Source organism: Ambystoma mexicanum, chromosome 4p, assembly GCF_040938575.1.
Source record: "Ambystoma mexicanum isolate Mex_15411 chromosome 4p, UKY_AmexF1_1, whole genome shotgun sequence".
NCBI lineage: Eukaryota > Metazoa > Chordata > Amphibia > Caudata > Ambystomatidae > Ambystoma > Ambystoma mexicanum.
In genome coordinates, this window is record NC_090927.1 from 50,631,147 (window position 1) to 50,647,113 (window position 15,967).

General features: G+C 53.7%; 23 non-coding genes across 23 annotated transcripts; 12 read left to right on the top strand and 11 right to left on the bottom strand.

Moving 5' to 3' along the window:
• Positions 1–387: 387 nt before the first annotated feature.
• TRNAR-ACG (transfer RNA arginine (anticodon ACG)) lies at positions 388–460 on the top strand. Its single transcript has one exon. It is a non-coding gene; the product is annotated as a tRNA-Arg (tRNA).
• A 505-nt stretch (positions 461–965) lies between these two features.
• On the bottom strand, positions 966–1,037 carry TRNAE-UUC (transfer RNA glutamic acid (anticodon UUC)). Its single transcript has one exon. It is a non-coding gene; the product is annotated as a tRNA-Glu (tRNA).
• A 734-nt stretch (positions 1,038–1,771) lies between these two features.
• On the top strand, positions 1,772–1,844 carry TRNAR-ACG (transfer RNA arginine (anticodon ACG)). The gene has a single exon. It is a non-coding gene; the product is annotated as a tRNA-Arg (tRNA).
• Positions 1,845–2,343: 499 nt separating this feature from the next.
• On the bottom strand, positions 2,344–2,415 carry TRNAE-UUC (transfer RNA glutamic acid (anticodon UUC)). Its single transcript has one exon. It is a non-coding gene; the product is annotated as a tRNA-Glu (tRNA).
• A 734-nt stretch (positions 2,416–3,149) lies between these two features.
• On the top strand, positions 3,150–3,222 carry TRNAR-ACG (transfer RNA arginine (anticodon ACG)). Its single transcript has one exon. It is a non-coding gene; the product is annotated as a tRNA-Arg (tRNA).
• A 505-nt stretch (positions 3,223–3,727) lies between these two features.
• Positions 3,728–3,799, bottom strand: TRNAE-UUC (transfer RNA glutamic acid (anticodon UUC)). The gene has a single exon. It is a non-coding gene; the product is annotated as a tRNA-Glu (tRNA).
• Positions 3,800–4,533: 734 nt separating this feature from the next.
• TRNAR-ACG (transfer RNA arginine (anticodon ACG)) lies at positions 4,534–4,606 on the top strand. Its single transcript has one exon. It is a non-coding gene; the product is annotated as a tRNA-Arg (tRNA).
• A 505-nt stretch (positions 4,607–5,111) lies between these two features.
• Positions 5,112–5,183, bottom strand: TRNAE-UUC (transfer RNA glutamic acid (anticodon UUC)). Its single transcript has one exon. It is a non-coding gene; the product is annotated as a tRNA-Glu (tRNA).
• Positions 5,184–5,917: 734 nt separating this feature from the next.
• TRNAR-ACG (transfer RNA arginine (anticodon ACG)) lies at positions 5,918–5,990 on the top strand. Its single transcript has one exon. It is a non-coding gene; the product is annotated as a tRNA-Arg (tRNA).
• Positions 5,991–6,495: 505 nt separating this feature from the next.
• TRNAE-UUC (transfer RNA glutamic acid (anticodon UUC)) lies at positions 6,496–6,567 on the bottom strand. Its single transcript has one exon. It is a non-coding gene; the product is annotated as a tRNA-Glu (tRNA).
• A 734-nt stretch (positions 6,568–7,301) lies between these two features.
• Positions 7,302–7,374, top strand: TRNAR-ACG (transfer RNA arginine (anticodon ACG)). Its single transcript has one exon. It is a non-coding gene; the product is annotated as a tRNA-Arg (tRNA).
• Positions 7,375–7,879: 505 nt separating this feature from the next.
• TRNAE-UUC (transfer RNA glutamic acid (anticodon UUC)) lies at positions 7,880–7,951 on the bottom strand. Its single transcript has one exon. It is a non-coding gene; the product is annotated as a tRNA-Glu (tRNA).
• A 734-nt stretch (positions 7,952–8,685) lies between these two features.
• Positions 8,686–8,758, top strand: TRNAR-ACG (transfer RNA arginine (anticodon ACG)). Its single transcript has one exon. It is a non-coding gene; the product is annotated as a tRNA-Arg (tRNA).
• Positions 8,759–9,263: 505 nt separating this feature from the next.
• TRNAE-UUC (transfer RNA glutamic acid (anticodon UUC)) lies at positions 9,264–9,335 on the bottom strand. Its single transcript has one exon. It is a non-coding gene; the product is annotated as a tRNA-Glu (tRNA).
• Positions 9,336–10,069: 734 nt separating this feature from the next.
• On the top strand, positions 10,070–10,142 carry TRNAR-ACG (transfer RNA arginine (anticodon ACG)). The gene has a single exon. It is a non-coding gene; the product is annotated as a tRNA-Arg (tRNA).
• A 505-nt stretch (positions 10,143–10,647) lies between these two features.
• On the bottom strand, positions 10,648–10,719 carry TRNAE-UUC (transfer RNA glutamic acid (anticodon UUC)). The gene has a single exon. It is a non-coding gene; the product is annotated as a tRNA-Glu (tRNA).
• A 734-nt stretch (positions 10,720–11,453) lies between these two features.
• TRNAR-ACG (transfer RNA arginine (anticodon ACG)) lies at positions 11,454–11,526 on the top strand. Its single transcript has one exon. It is a non-coding gene; the product is annotated as a tRNA-Arg (tRNA).
• Positions 11,527–12,031: 505 nt separating this feature from the next.
• Positions 12,032–12,103, bottom strand: TRNAE-UUC (transfer RNA glutamic acid (anticodon UUC)). The gene has a single exon. It is a non-coding gene; the product is annotated as a tRNA-Glu (tRNA).
• A 734-nt stretch (positions 12,104–12,837) lies between these two features.
• Positions 12,838–12,910, top strand: TRNAR-ACG (transfer RNA arginine (anticodon ACG)). The gene has a single exon. It is a non-coding gene; the product is annotated as a tRNA-Arg (tRNA).
• Positions 12,911–13,415: 505 nt separating this feature from the next.
• TRNAE-UUC (transfer RNA glutamic acid (anticodon UUC)) lies at positions 13,416–13,487 on the bottom strand. The gene has a single exon. It is a non-coding gene; the product is annotated as a tRNA-Glu (tRNA).
• A 734-nt stretch (positions 13,488–14,221) lies between these two features.
• On the top strand, positions 14,222–14,294 carry TRNAR-ACG (transfer RNA arginine (anticodon ACG)). Its single transcript has one exon. It is a non-coding gene; the product is annotated as a tRNA-Arg (tRNA).
• A 505-nt stretch (positions 14,295–14,799) lies between these two features.
• Positions 14,800–14,871, bottom strand: TRNAE-UUC (transfer RNA glutamic acid (anticodon UUC)). The gene has a single exon. It is a non-coding gene; the product is annotated as a tRNA-Glu (tRNA).
• Positions 14,872–15,596: 725 nt separating this feature from the next.
• Positions 15,597–15,669, top strand: TRNAR-ACG (transfer RNA arginine (anticodon ACG)). The gene has a single exon. It is a non-coding gene; the product is annotated as a tRNA-Arg (tRNA).
• The last annotated feature ends 298 nt before the right edge of the window (positions 15,670–15,967 follow it).

Consider the following 15,967-nt stretch of genomic DNA (forward strand, 5'->3'; position numbering starts at 1 on the left):
GCCTCATTAACCCTTTGCTGCCCGTCTTGCCACCTGAAACCTGCCCCTTGCCCCCAAAGTGCAGCATTGGCTGGGGGCAAATATCTGCAGCCTATTGGCAGGCTGGAGAAGAGTCCCTGTGGCGCTCCTGAAGTGTGTGGGGAAGTAAGCCCCTGACCGATTGACCCCACCCCCCCAACCCCAATAAATGAAGGCAAATCCTGCTTTGCAATTGCTGCCAACTTTTCAGGGCCTTCCTTTCTAGATAGGACTGGAAGATGAAGCGGCTTGAGAGTCAGCTCCGAAATGAAGAGTAGCATTATTTTCTAAAGAGCTGTGTAATGTGGGGAGGGGGCAAGCACAGCACCTCCCTTTTGTGGAAGGATAGGGGTATGCACAGACCCACGAGGGCCAGTGGCGCAATGGATAACGCGTCTGACTACGGATCAGAAGATTGTAGGTTCGACTCCTACCTGGCTCGGGGAAGCGCGTTTTGTTTTTAATTTAACCCCAATTGTGATTGCGTAGTCTCTGTCTTCTCCCTAGCCTTGGCCGAGGTACTGAACGCTTAACACTCGAGGTCAGCGGAAATGACGGTCTGTCAGGGCGCCCTTCTTTCCTCTGGCCTTTAACGTCTTGCAGCAACGGTTTCAATGCAAGGCGGCCTGTTTTCCAAATGTGGTCCCACCGTTGCTCTCTTGACGGGGGGTGCGGGGGACACGTCACGCCTCAAAGGTGGGTGCAGACGAGATCTCGGGTATGAAAGCCGCAGACATTGGTATGCACCTCATACCCAAGCCGCTTGTAGTCGGCCCTTCTTCTTGCAAGTCCAGCCCTCATACTGAGGAATCGGGAGCCTGAAACACGGACAGACTGCATGGGGCCGCCGGGGCCCCAAGGGAAACAATGTGGGGAAATTCAGGCTTTTCTCAAAATGTAAATGCAACAGAAACGGAATCGGGAGTTCTATGTAGAAAAGGCTAGTCTTCCCATACCGGGAGTCGAACCCGGGCCGCCTGGGTGAAAACCAGGAATCCTAACCGCTAGACCATATGGGAGGCTGTCAGCAAGAAGCAGGTTATGGAGATCCTGAGAGCAGTGCCCCATGGGTCCACCACTGGCAGGATGCTTGAGAAGCTTGACCGGTGGTGTCCCACGCAAATGACCGAGATGCACTTTCAGTGGCAGAAATCAAGCTTTACGCTGCTCTGGTATTGAGCTGTCATTGCTTACAGTGGCTAAGCAAAGCACAATACCAAGACCAATCTAAAAATGACTAGCTTGAGAGAACACGCAAGAACCAAGGGCAGCGGTTCGAGCCCTATCAGGGATGGACGGTCCCCTTTTGCTAAAATGGGCAAGAGAGTCTGCAGTTCCTCTCGGAGGCGCGTGAGTGCTGGGGCACGCCTCATTAACCCTTTGCTGCCCGTCTTGCCACCTGAAACCTGCCCCTTGCCCCCAAAGTGCAGCATTGGCTGGGGGCAAATATCTGCAGCCTATTGGCAGGCTTGAGAAGAGTCCCTGTGGCGCTCCTGAAGTGTGTGGGGAAGTAAGCCCCTGACCGATTGACCCCACCCCCCCAACCCCAATAAATGAAGGCAAATCCTGCTTTGCAATTGCTGCCAACTTTTCAGGGCCTTCCTTTCTAGATAGGACTGGAAGATGAAGCGGCTTGAGAGTCAGCTCCGAAATGAAGAGTAGCATTATTTTCTAAAGAGCTGTGTAATGTGGGGAGGGGGCAAGCACAGCACCTCCCTTTTGTGGAAGGATAGGGGTATGCGCAGACCCACGAGGGCCAGTGGCGCAATGGATAACGCGTCTGACTACGGATCAGAAGATTGTAGGTTCGACTCCTACCTGGCTCGGGGAAGCGCGTTTTGTTTTTAATTTAACCCCAATTGTGATTGCGTAGTCTCTGTCTTCTCCCTAGCCTTGGCCGAGGTACTGAACGCTTAACACTCGAGGTCAGCGGAAATGACGGTCTGTCAGGGCGCCCTTCTTTCCTCTGGCCTTTAACGTCTTGCAGCAACGGTTTCAATGCAAGGCGGCCTGTTTTCCAAATGTGGTCCCACCGTTGCTCTCTTGACGGGGGGTGCGGGGGACACGTCACGCCTCAAAGGTGGGTGCAGACGAGATCTCGGGTATGAAAGCCGCAGACATTGGTATGCACCTCATACCCAAGCCGCTTGTAGTCGGCCCTTCTTCTTGCAAGTCCAGCCCTCATACTGAGGAATCGGGAGCCTGAAACACGGACAGACTGCATGGGGCCGCCGGGGCCCCAAGGGAAACAATGTGGGGAAATTCAGGCTTTTCTCAAAATGTAAATGCAACAGAAACGGGAGTTCTATGTAGAAAAGGCTAGTCTTCCCATACCGGGAGTCGAACCCGGGCCGCCTGGGTGAAAACCAGGAATCCTAACCGCTAGACCATATGGGAGGCTGTCAGCAAGAAGCAGGTTATGGAGATCCTGAGAGCAGTGCCCCATGGGTCCACCACTGGCAGGATGCTTGAGAAGCTTGACCGGTGGTGTCCCACGCAAATGACCGAGATGCACTTTCAGTGGCAGAAATCAAGCTTTACGCTGCTCTGGTATTGAGCTGTCATTGCTTACAGTGGCTAAGCAAAGCACAATACCAAGACCAATCTAAAAATGACTAGCTTGAGAGAACACGCAAGAACCAAGGGCAGCGGTTCGAGCCCTATCAGGGATGGACGGTCCCCTTTTGCTAAAATGGGCAAGAGAGTCTGCAGTTCCTCTCGGAGGCGCGTGAGTGCTGGGGCACGCCTCATTAACCCTTTGCTGCCCGTCTTGCCACCTGAAACCTGCCCCTTGCCCCCAAAGTGCAGCATTGGCTGGGGGCAAATATCTGCAGCCTATTGGCAGGCTGGAGAAGAGTCCCTGTGGTGCTCCTGAAGTGTGTGGGGAAGTAAGCCCCTGACCGATTGACCCCACCCCCCCAACCCCAATAAATGAAGGCAAATCCTGCTTTGCAATTGCTGCCAACTTTTCAGGGCCTTCCTTTCTAGATAGGACTGGAAGATGAAGCGGCTTGAGAGTCAGCTCCGAAATGAAGAGTAGCATTATTTTCTAAAGAGCTGTGTAATGTGGGGAGGGGGCAAGCACAGCACCTCCCTTTTGTGGAAGGATAGGGGTATGCGCAGACCCACGAGGGCCAGTGGCGCAATGGATAACGCGTCTGACTACGGATCAGAAGATTGTAGGTTCGACTCCTACCTGGCTCGGGGAAGCGCGTTTTGTTTTTAATTTAACCCCAATTGTGATTGCGTAGTCTCTGTCTTCTCCCTAGCCTTGGCCGAGGTACTGAACGCTTAACACTCGAGGTCAGCGGAAATGACGGTCTGTCAGGGCGCCCTTCTTTCCTCTGGCCTTTAACGTCTTGCAGCAACGGTTTCAATGCAAGGCGGCCTGTTTTCCAAATGTGGTCCCACCGTTGCTCTCTTGACGGGGGGTGCGGGGGACACGTCACGCCTCAAAGATGGGTGCAGACGAGATCTCGGGTATGAAAGCCGCAGACATTGGTATGCACCTCATACCCAAGCCGCTTGTAGTCGGCCCTTCTTCTTGCAAGTCCAGCCCTCATACTGAGGAATCGGGAGCCTGAAACACGGACAGACTGCATGGGGCCGCCGGGGCCCCAAGGGAAACAATGTGGGGAAATTCAGGCTTTTCTCAAAATGTAAATGCAACAGAAACGGAATCGGGAGTTCTATGTAGAAAAGGCTAGTCTTCCCATACCGGGAGTCGAACCCGGGCCGCCTGGGTGAAAACCAGGAATCCTAACCGCTAGACCATATGGGAGGCTGTCAGCAAGAAGCAGGTTATGGAGATCCTGAGAGCAGTGCCCCATGGGTCCACCACTGGCAGGATGCTTGAGAAGCTTGACCGGTGGTGTCCCACGCAAATGACCGAGATGCACTTTCAGTGGCAGAAATCAAGCTTTACGCTGCTCTGGTATTGAGCTGTCATTGCTTACAGTGGCTAAGCAAAGCACAATACCAAGACCAATCTAAAAATGACTAGCTTGAGAGAACACGCAAGAACCAAGGGCAGCGGTTCGAGCCCTATCAGGGATGGACGGTCCCCTTTTGCTAAAATGGGCAAGAGAGTCTGCAGTTCCTCTCGGAGGCGCGTGAGTGCTGGGGCACGCCTCATTAACCCTTTGCTGCCCGTCTTGCCACCTGAAACCTGCCCCTTGCCCCCAAAGTGCAGCATTGGCTGGGGGCAAATATCTGCAGCCTATTGGCAGGCTGGAGAAGAGTCCCTGTGGCGCTCCTGAAGTGTGTGGGGAAGTAAGCCCCTGACCGATTGACCCCACCCCCCCAACCCCAATAAATGAAGGCAAATCCTGCTTTGCAATTGCTGCCAACTTTTCAGGGCCTTCCTTTCTAGATAGGACTGGAAGATGAAGCGGCTTGAGAGTCAGCTCCGAAATGAAGAGTAGCATTATTTTCTAAAGAGCTGTGTAATGTGGGGAGGGGGCAAGCACAGCACCTCCCTTTTGTGGAAGGATAGGGGTATGCGCAGACCCACGAGGGCCAGTGGCGCAATGGATAACGCGTCTGACTACGGATCAGAAGATTGTAGGTTCGACTCCTACCTGGCTCGGGGAAGCGCGTTTTGTTTTTAATTTAACCCCAATTGTGATTGCGTAGTCTCTGTCTTCTCCCTAGCCTTGGCCGAGGTACTGAACGCTTAACACTCGAGGTCAGCGGAAATGACGGTCTGTCAGGGCGCCCTTCTTTCCTCTGGCCTTTAACGTCTTGCAGCAACGGTTTCAATGCAAGGCGGCCTGTTTTCCAAATGTGGTCCCACCGTTGCTCTCTTGACGGGGGGTGCGGGGGACACGTCACGCCTCAAAGGTGGGTGCAGACGAGATCTCGGGTATGAAAGCCGCAGACATTGGTATGCACCTCATACCCAAGCCGCTTGTAGTCGGCCCTTCTTCTTGCAAGTCCAGCCCTCATACTGAGGAATCGGGAGCCTGAAACACGGACAGACTGCATGGGGCCGCCGGGGCCCCAAGGGAAACAATGTGGGGAAATTCAGGCTTTTCTCAAAATGTAAATGCAACAGAAACGGAATCGGGAGTTCTATGTAGAAAAGGCTAGTCTTCCCATACCGGGAGTCGAACCCGGGCCGCCTGGGTGAAAACCAGGAATCCTAACCGCTAGACCATATGGGAGGCTGTCAGCAAGAAGCAGGTTATGGAGATCCTGAGAGCAGTGCCCCATGGGTCCACCACTGGCAGGATGCTTGAGAAGCTTGACCGGTGGTGTCCCACGCAAATGACCGAGATGCACTTTCAGTGGCAGAAATCAAGCTTTACGCTGCTCTGGTATTGAGCTGTCATTGCTTACAGTGGCTAAGCAAAGCACAATACCAAGACCAATCTAAAAATGACTAGCTTGAGAGAACACGCAAGAACCAAGGGCAGCGGTTCGAGCCCTATCAGGGGTGGACGGTCCCCTTTTGCTAAAATGGGCAAGAGAGTCTGCAGTTCCTCTCGGAGGCGCGTGAGTGCTGGGGCATGCCTCATTAACCCTTTGCTGCCCGTCTTGCCACCTGAAACCTGCCCCTTGCCCCCAAAGTGCAGCATTGGCTGGGGGCAAATATCTGCAGCCTATTGGCAGGCTGGAGAAGAGTCCCTGTGGCGCTCCTGAAGTGTGTGGGGAAGTAAGCCCCTGACCGATTGACCCCACCCCCCCAACCCCAATAAATGAAGGCAAATCCTGCTTTGCAATTGCTGCCAACTTTTCAGGGCCTTCCTTTCTAGATAGGACTGGAAGATGAAGCGGCTTGAGAGTCAGCTCCGAAATGAAGAGTAGCATTATTTTCTAAAGAGCTGTGTAATGTGGGGAGGGGGCAAGCACAGCACCTCCCTTTTGTGGAAGGATAGGGGTATGCGCAGACCCACGAGGGCCAGTGGCGCAATGGATAACGCGTCTGACTACGGATCAGAAGATTGTAGGTTCGACTCCTACCTGGCTCGGGGAAGCGCGTTTTGTTTTTAATTTAACCCCAATTGTGATTGCGTAGTCTCTGTCTTCTCCCTAGCCTTGGCCGAGGTACTGAACGCTTAACACTCGAGGTCAGCGGAAATGACGGTCTGTCAGGGCGCCCTTCTTTCCTCTGGCCTTTAACGTCTTGCAGCAACGGTTTCAATGCAAGGCGGCCTGTTTTCCAAATGTGGTCCCACCGTTGCTCTCTTGACGGGGGGTGCGGGGGACACGTCACGCCTCAAAGGTGGGTGCAGACGAGATCTCGGGTATGAAAGCCGCAGACATTGGTATGCACCTCATACCCAAGCCGCTTGTAGTCGGCCCTTCTTCTTGCAAGTCCAGCCCTCATACTGAGGAATCGGGAGCCTGAAACACGGACAGACTGCATGGGGCCGCCGGGGCCCCAAGGGAAACAATGTGGGGAAATTCAGGCTTTTCTCAAAATGTAAATGCAACAGAAACGGAATCGGGAGTTCTATGTAGAAAAGGCTAGTCTTCCCATACCGGGAGTCGAACCCGGGCCGCCTGGGTGAAAACCAGGAATCCTAACCGCTAGACCATATGGGAGGCTGTCAGCAAGAAGCAGGTTATGGAGATCCTGAGAGCAGTGCCCCATGGGTCCACCACTGGCAGGATGCTTGAGAAGCTTGACCGGTGGTGTCCCACGCAAATGACCGAGATGCACTTTCAGTGGCAGAAATCAAGCTTTACGCTGCTCTGGTATTGAGCTGTCATTGCTTACAGTGGCTAAGCAAAGCACAATACCAAGACCAATCTAAAAATGACTAGCTTGAGAGAACACGCAAGAACCAAGGGCAGCGGTTCGAGCCCTATCAGGGGTGGACGGTCCCCTTTTGCTAAAATGGGCAAGAGAGTCTGCAGTTCCTCTCGGAGGCGCGTGAGTGCTGGGGCATGCCTCATTAACCCTTTGCTGCCCGTCTTGCCACCTGAAACCTGCCCCTTGCCCCCAAAGTGCAGCATTGGCTGGGGGCAAATATCTGCAGCCTATTGGCAGGCTGGAGAAGAGTCCCTGTGGCGCTCCTGAAGTGTGTGGGGAAGGAAGCCCCTGACCGATTGACCCCACCCCCCCAACCCCAATAAATGAAGGCAAATCCTGCTTTGCAATTGCTGCCAACTTTTCAGGGCCTTCCTTTCTAGATAGGACTGGAAGATGAAGCGGCTTGAGAGTCAGCTCCGAAATGAAGAGTAGCATTATTTTCTAAAGAGCTGTGTAATGTGGGGAGGGGGCAAGCACAGTACCTCCCTTTTGTGGAAGGATAGGGGTATGCGCAGACCCACGAGGGCCAGTGGCGCAATGGATAACGCGTCTGACTACGGATCAGAAGATTGTAGGTTCGACTCCTACCTGGCTCGGGGAAGCGCGTTTTGTTTTTAATTTAACCCCAATTGTGATTGCGTAGTCTCTGTCTTCTCCCTAGCCTTGGCCGAGGTACTGAACGCTTAACACTCGAGGTCAGCGGAAATGACGGTCTGTCAGGGCGCCCTTCTTTCCTCTGGCCTTTAACGTCTTGCAGCAACGGTTTCAATGCAAGGCGGCCTGTTTTCCAAATGTGGTCCCACCGTTGCTCTCTTGACGGGGGGTGCGGGGGACACGTCACGCCTCAAAGGTGGGTGCAGACGAGATCTCGGGTATGAAAGCCGCAGACATTGGTATGCACCTCATACCCAAGCCGCTTGTAGTCGGCCCTTCTTCTTGCAAGTCCAGCCCTCATACTGAGGAATCGGGAGCCTGAAACACGGACAGACTGCATGGGGCCGCCGGGGCCCCAAGGGAAACAATGTGGGGAAATTCAGGCTTTTCTCAAAATGTAAATGCAACAGAAACCGAATCGGGAGTTCTATGTAGAAAAGGCTAGTCTTCCCATACCGGGAGTCGAACCCGGGCCGCCTGGGTGAAAACCAGGAATCCTAACCGCTAGACCATATGGGAGGCTGTCAGCAAGAAGCAGGTTATGGAGATCCTGAGAGCAGTGCCCCATGGGTCCACCACTGGCAGGATGCTTGAGAAGCTTGACCGGTGGTGTCCCACGCAAATGACCGAGATGCACTTTCAGTGGCAGAAATCAAGCTTTACGCTGCTCTGGTATTGAGCTGTCATTGCTTACAGTGGCTAAGCAAAGCACAATACCAAGACCAATCTAAAAATGACTAGCTTGAGAGAACACGCAAGAACCAAGGGCAGCGGTTCGAGCCCTATCAGGGATGGACGGTCCCCTTTTGCTAAAATGGGCAAGAGAGTCTGCAGTTCCTCTCGGAGGCGCGTGAGTGCTGGGGCACGCCTCATTAACCCTTTGCTGCCCGTCTTGCCACCTGAAACCTGCCCCTTGCCCCCAAAGTGCAGCATTGGCTGGGGGCAAATATCTGCAGCCTATTGGCAGGCTTGAGAAGAGTCCCTGTGGCGCTCCTGAAGTGTGTGGGGAAGTAAGCCCCTGACCGATTGACCCCACCCCCCCAACCCCAATAAATGAAGGCAAATCCTGCTTTGCAATTGCTGCCAACTTTTCAGGGCCTTCCTTTCTAGATAGGACTGGAAGATGAAGCGGCTTGAGAGTCAGCTCCGAAATGAAGAGTAGCATTATTTTCTAAAGAGCTGTGTAATGTGGGGAGGGGGCAAGCACAGTACCTCCCTTTTGTGGAAGGATAGGGGTATGCGCAGACCCACGAGGGCCAGTGGCGCAATGGATAACGCGTCTGACTACGGATCAGAAGATTGTAGGTTCGACTCCTACCTGGCTCGGGGAAGCGCGTTTTGTTTTTAATTTAACCCCAATTGTGATTGCGTAGTCTCTGTCTTCTCCCTAGCCTTGGCCGAGGTACTGAACGCTTAACACTCGAGGTCAGCGGAAATGACGGTCTGTCAGGGCGCCCTTCTTTCCTCTGGCCTTTAACGTCTTGCAGCAACGGTTTCAATGCAAGGCGGCCTGTTTTCCAAATGTGGTCCCACCGTTGCTCTCTTGACGGGGGGTGCGGGGGACACGTCACGCCTCAAAGGTGGGTGCAGACGAGATCTCGGGTATGAAAGCCGCAGACATTGGTATGCACCTCATACCCAAGCCGCTTGTAGTCGGCCCTTCTTCTTGCAAGTCCAGCCCTCATACTGAGGAATCGGGAGCCTGAAACACGGACAGACTGCATGGGGCCGCCGGGGCCCCAAGGGAAACAATGTGGGGAAATTCAGGCTTTTCTCAAAATGTAAATGCAACAGAAACGGAATCGGGAGTTCTATGTAGAAAAGGCTAGTCTTCCCATACCGGGAGTCGAACCCGGGCCGCCTGGGTGAAAACCAGGAATCCTAACCGCTAGACCATATGGGAGGCTGTCAGCAAGAAGCAGGTTATGGAAATCCTGAGAGCAGTGCCCCATGGGTCCACCACTGGCAGGATGCTTGAGAAGCTTGACCGGTGGTGTCCCACGCAAATGACCGAGATGCACTTTCAGTGGCAGAAATCAAGCTTTACGCTGCTCTGGTATTGAGCTGTCATTGCTTACAGTGGCTAAGCAAAGCACAATACCAAGACCAATCTAAAAATGACTAGCTTGAGAGAACACGCAAGAACCAAGGGCAGCGGTTCGAGCCCTATCAGGGATGGACGGTCCCCTTTTGCTAAAATGGGCAAGAGAGTCTGCAGTTCCTCTCGGAGGCGCGTGAGTGCTGGGGCACGCCTCATTAACCCTTTGCTGCCCGTCTTGCCACCTGAAACCTGCCCCTTGCCCCCAAAGTGCAGCATTGGCTGGGGGCAAATATCTGCAGCCTATTGGCAGGCTGGAGAAGAGTCCCTGTGGCGCTCCTGAAGTGTGTGGGGAAGTAAGCCCCTGACCGATTGACCCCACCCCCCCAACCCCAATAAATGAAGGCAAATCCTGCTTTGCAATTGCTGCCAACTTTTCAGGGCCTTCCTTTCTAGATAGGACTGGAAGATGAAGCGGCTTGAGAGTCAGCTCCGAAATGAAGAGTAGCATTATTTTCTAAAGAGCTGTGTAATGTGGGGAGGGGGCAAGCACAGCACCTCCCTTTTGTGGAAGGATAGGGGTATGCGCAGACCCACGAGGGCCAGTGGCGCAATGGATAACGCGTCTGACTACGGATCAGAAGATTGTAGGTTCGACTCCTACCTGGCTCGGGGAAGCGCGTTTTGTTTTTAATTTAACCCCAATTGTGATTGCGTAGTCTCTGTCTTCTCCCTAGCCTTGGCCGAGGTACTGAACGCTTAACACTCGAGGTCAGCGGAAATGACGGTCTGTCAGGGCGCCCTTCTTTCCTCTGGCCTTTAACGTCTTGCAGCAACGGTTTCAATGCAAGGCGGCCTGTTTTCCAAATGTGGTCCCACCGTTGCTCTCTTGACGGGGGGTGCGGGGGACACGTCACGCCTCAAAGGTGGGTGCAGACGAGATCTCGGGTATGAAAGCCGCAGACATTGGTATGCACCTCATACCCAAGCCGCTTGTAGTCGGCCCTTCTTCTTGCAAGTCCAGCCCTCATACTGAGGAATCGGGAGCCTGAAACACGGACAGACTGCATGGGGCCGCCGGGGCCCCAAGGGAAACAATGTGGGGAAATTCAGGCTTTTCTCAAAATGTAAATGCAACAGAAACGGAATCGGGAGTTCTATGTAGAAAAGGCTAGTCTTCCCATACCGGGAGTCGAACCCGGGCCGCCTGGGTGAAAACCAGGAATCCTAACCGCTAGACCATATGGGAGGCTGTCAGCAAGAAGCAGGTTATGGAGATCCTGAGAGCAGTGCCCCATGGGTCCACCACTGGCAGGATGCTTGAGAAGCTTGACCGGTGGTGTCCCACGCAAATGACCGAGATGCACTTTCAGTGGCAGAAATCAAGCTTTACGCTGCTCTGGTATTGAGCTGTCATTGCTTACAGTGGCTAAGCAAAGCACAATACCAAGACCAATCTAAAAATGACTAGCTTGAGAGAACACGCAAGAACCAAGGGCAGCGGTTCGAGCCCTATCAGGGATGGACGGTCCCCTTTTGCTAAAATGGGCAAGAGAGTCTGCAGTTCCTCTCGGAGGCGCGTGAGTGCTGGGGCACGCCTCATTAACCCTTTGCTGCCCGTCTTGCCACCTGAAACCTGCCCCTTGCCCCCAAAGTGCAGCATTGGCTGGGGGCAAATATCTGCAGCCTATTGGCAGGCTGGAGAAGAGTCCCTGTGGCGCTCCTGAAGTGTGTGGGGAAGTAAGCCCCTGACCGATTGACCCCACCCCCCCAACCCCAATAAATGAAGGCAAATCCTGCTTTGCAATTGCTGCCAACTTTTCAGGGCCTTCCTTTCTAGATAGGACTGGAAGATGAAGCGGCTTGAGAGTCAGCTCCGAAATGAAGAGTAGCATTATTTTCTAAAGAGCTGTGTAATGTGGGGAGGGGGCAAGCACAGCACCTCCCTTTTGTGGAAGGATAGGGGTATGCGCAGACCCACGAGGGCCAGTGGCGCAATGGATAACGCGTCTGACTACGGATCAGAAGATTGTAGGTTCGACTCCTACCTGGCTCGGGGAAGCGCGTTTTGTTTTTAATTTAACCCCAATTGTGATTGCGTAGTCTCTGTCTTCTCCCTAGCCTTGGCCGAGGTACTGAACGCTTAACACTCGAGGTCAGCGGAAATGACGGTCTGTCAGGGCGCCCTTCTTTCCTCTGGCCTTTAACGTCTTGCAGCAACGGTTTCAATGCAAGGCGGCCTGTTTTCCAAATGTGGTCCCACCGTTGCTCTCTTGACGGGGGGTGCGGGGGACACGTCACGCCTCAAAGGTGGGTGCAGACGAGATCTCGGGTATGAAAGCCGCAGACATTGGTATGCACCTCATACCCAAGCCGCTTGTAGTCGGCCCTTCTTCTTGCAAGTCCAGCCCTCATACTGAGGAATCGGGAGCCTGAAACACGGACAGACTGCATGGGGCCGCCGGGGCCCCAAGGGAAACAATGTGGGGAAATTCAGGCTTTTCTCAAAATGTAAATGCAACAGAAACGGAATCGGGAGTTCTATGTAGAAAAGGCTAGTCTTCCCATACCGGGAGTCGAACCCGGGCCGCCTGGGTGAAAACCAGGAATCCTAACCGCTAGACCATATGGGAGGCTGTCAGCAAGAAGCAGGTTATGGAGATCCTGAGAGCAGTGCCCCATGGGTCCACCACTGGCAGGATGCTTGAGAAGCTTGACCGGTGGTGTCCCACGCAAATGACCGAGATGCACTTTCAGTGGCAGAAATCAAGCTTTACGCTGCTCTGGTATTGAGCTGTCATTGCTTACAGTGGCTAAGCAAAGCACAATACCAAGACCAATCTAAAAATGACTAGCTTGAGAGAACACGCAAGAACCAAGGGCAGCGGTTCGAGCCCTATCAGGGATGGACGGTCCCCTTTTGCTAAAATGGGCAAGAGAGTCTGCAGTTCCTCTCGGAGGCGCGTGAGTGCTGGGGCACGCCTCATTAACCCTTTGCTGCCCGTCTTGCCACCTGAAACCTGCCCCTTGCCCCCAAAGTGCAGCATTGGCTGGGGGCAAATATCTGCAGCCTATTGGCAGGCTGGAGAAGAGTCCCTGTGGCGCTCCTGAAGTGTGTGGGGAAGTAAGCCCCTGACCGATTGACCCCACCCCCCCAACCCCAATAAATGAAGGCAAATCCTGCTTTGCAATTGCTGCCAACTTTCCAGGGCCTTCCTTTCTAGATAGGACTGGAAGATGAAGCGGCTTGAGAGTCAGCTCCGAAATGAAGAGTAGCATTATTTTCTAAAGAGCTGTGTAATGTGGGGAGGGGGCAAGCACAGCACCTCCCTTTTGTGGAAGGATAGGGGTATGCGCAGACCCACGAGGGCCAGTGGCGCAATGGATAACGCGTCTGACTACGGATCAGAAGATTGTAGGTTCGACTCCTACCTGGCTCGGGGAAGCGCATTTTGTTTTTAATTTAACCCCAATTGTGATTGCGTAGTCTCTGTCTTCTCCCTAGCCTTGGCCGAGGTACTGAACGCTTAACACTCGAGGTCAGCGGAAATGACGGTCTGTCAGGGCGCCCTTCTTTCCTCTGGCCTTTAACGTCTTGCAGCAACGGTTTCAATGCAAGGCGGCCTGTTTTCCAAATGTGGTCCCACCGTTGCTCTCTTGACGGGGGGTGCGGGGGACACGTCACGCCTCAAAGGTGGGTGCAGACGAGATCTCGGGTATGAAAGCCGCAGACATTGGTATGCACCTCATACCCAAGCCGCTTGTAGTCGGCCCTTCTTCTTGCAAGTCCAGCCCTCATACTGAGGAATCGGGAGCCTGAAACACGGACAGACTGCATGGGGCCGCCGGGGCCCCAAGGGAAACAATGTGGGGAAATTCAGGCTTTTCTCAAAATGTAAATGCAACAGAAACGGAATCGGGAGTTCTATGTAGAAAAGGCTAGTCTTCCCATACCGGGAGTCGAACCCGGGCCGCCTGGGTGAAAACCAGGAATCCTAACCGCTAGACCATATGGGAGGCTGTCAGCAAGAAGCAGGTTATGGAGATCCTGAGAGCAGTGCCCCATGGGTCCACCACTGGCAGGATGCTTGAGAAGCTTGACCGGTGGTGTCCCACGCAAATGACCGAGATGCACTTTCAGTGGCAGAAATCAAGCTTTACGCTGCTCTGGTATTGAGCTGTCATTGCTTACAGTGGCTAAGCAAAGCACAATACCAAGACCAATCTAAAAATGACTAGCTTGAGAGAACACGCAAGAACCAAGGGCAGCGGTTCGAGCCCTATCAGGGATGGACGGTCCCCTTTTGCTAAAATGGGCAAGAGAGTCTGCAGTTCCTCTCGGAGGCGCGTGAGTGCTGGGGCACGCCTCATTAACCCTTTGCTGCCCGTCTTGCCACCTGAAACCTGCCCCTTGCCCCCAAAGTGCAGCATTGGCTGGGGGCAAATATCTGCAGCCTATTGGCAGGCTGGAGAAGAGTCCCTGTGGCGCTCCTGAAGTGTGTGGGGAAGTAAGCCCCTGACCGATTGACCCCACCCCCCCAACCCCAATAAATGAAGGCAAATCCTGCTTTGCAATTGCTGCCAACTTTTCAGGGCCTTCCTTTCTAGATAGGACTGGAAGATGAAGCGGCTTGAGAGTCAGCTCCGAAATGAAGAGTAGCATTATTTTCTAAAGAGCTGTGTAATGTGGGGAGGGGGCAAGCACAGCACCTCCCTTTTGTGGAAGGATAGGGGTATGCGCAGACCCACGAGGGCCAGTGGCGCAATGGATAACGCGTCTGACTACGGATCAGAAGATTGTAGGTTCGACTCCTACCTGGCTCGGGGAAGCGCGTTTTGTTTTTAATTTAACCCCAATTGTGATTGCGTAGTCTCTGTCTTCTCCCTAGCCTTGGCCGAGGTACTGAACGCTTAACACTCGAGGTCAGCGGAAATGACGGTCTGTCAGGGCGCCCTTCTTTCCTCTGGCCTTTAACGTCTTGCAGCAACGGTTTCAATGCAAGGCGGCCTGTTTTCCAAATGTGGTCCCACCGTTGCTCTCTTGACGGGGGGTGCGGGGGACACGTCACGCCTCAAAGGTGGGTGCAGACGAGATCTCGGGTATGAAAGCCGCAGACATTGGTATGCACCTCATACCCAAGCCGCTTGTAGTCGGCCCTTCTTCTTGCAAGTCCAGCCCTCATACTGAGGAATCGGGAGCCTGAAACACGGACAGACTGCATGGGGCCGCCGGGGCCCCAAGGGAAACAATGTGGGGAAATTCAGGCTTTTCTCAAAATGTAAATGCAACAGAAACGGAATCGGGAGTTCTATGTAGAAAAGGCTAGTCTTCCCATACCGGGAGTCGAACCCGGGCCGCCTGGGTGAAAACCAGGAATCCTAACCGCTAGACCATATGGGAGGCTGTCAGCAAGAAGCAGGTTATGGAGATCCTGAGAGCAGTGCCCCATGGGTCCACCACTGGCAGGATGCTTGAGAAGCTTGACCGGTGGTGTCCCACGCAAATGACCGAGATGCACTTTCAGTGGCAGAAATCAAGCTTTACGCTGCTCTGGTATTGAGCTGTCATTGCTTACAGTGGCTAAGCAAAGCACAATACCAAGACCAATCTAAAAATGACTAGCTTGAGAGAACACGCAAGAACCAAGGGCAGCGGTTCGAGCCCTATCAGGGATGGACGGTCCCCTTTTGCTAAAATGGGCAAGAGAGTCTGCAGTTCCTCTCGGAGGCGCGTGAGTGCTGGGGCACGCCTCATTAACCCTTTGCTGCCCGTCTTGCCACCTGAAACCTGCCCCTTGCCCCCAAAGTGCAGCATTGGCTGGGGGCAAATATCTGCAGCCTATTGGCAGGCTGGAGAAGAGTCCCTGTGGCGCTCCTGAAGTGTGTGGGGAAGTAAGCCCCTGACCGATTGACCCAACCCCAATAAATGAAGGCAAATCCTGCTTTGCAATTGCTGCCAACTTTTCAGGGCCTTCCTTTCTAGATAGGACTGGAAGATGAAGCGGCTTGAGAGTCAGCTCCGAAATGAAGAGTAGCATTATTTTCTAAAGAGCTGTGTAATGTGGGGAGGGGGCAAGCACAGCACCTCCCTTTTGTGGAAGGATAGGGGTATGCGCAGACCCACGAGGGCCAGTGGCGCAATGGATAACGCGTCTGACTACGGATCAGAAGATTGTAGGTTCGACTCCTACCTGGCTCGGGGAAGCGCGTTTTGTTTTTAATTTAACCCCAATTGTGATTGCGTAGTCTCTGTCTTCTCCCTAGCCTTGGCCGAGGTACTGAACGCTTAACACTCGAGGTCAGCGGAAATGACGGTCTGTCAGGGCGCCCTTCTTTCCTCTGGCCTTTAACGTCTTGCAGCAACGGTTTCAATGCAAGGCGGCCTGTTTTCCAAATGTGGTCCCACCGTTGCTCTCTTGACGGGGGGTGCGGGGGACACGTCACGCCTCAAAGGTGGGTGCAGACGAGATCTCGGGTATGAAAGCCGCAGACATTGG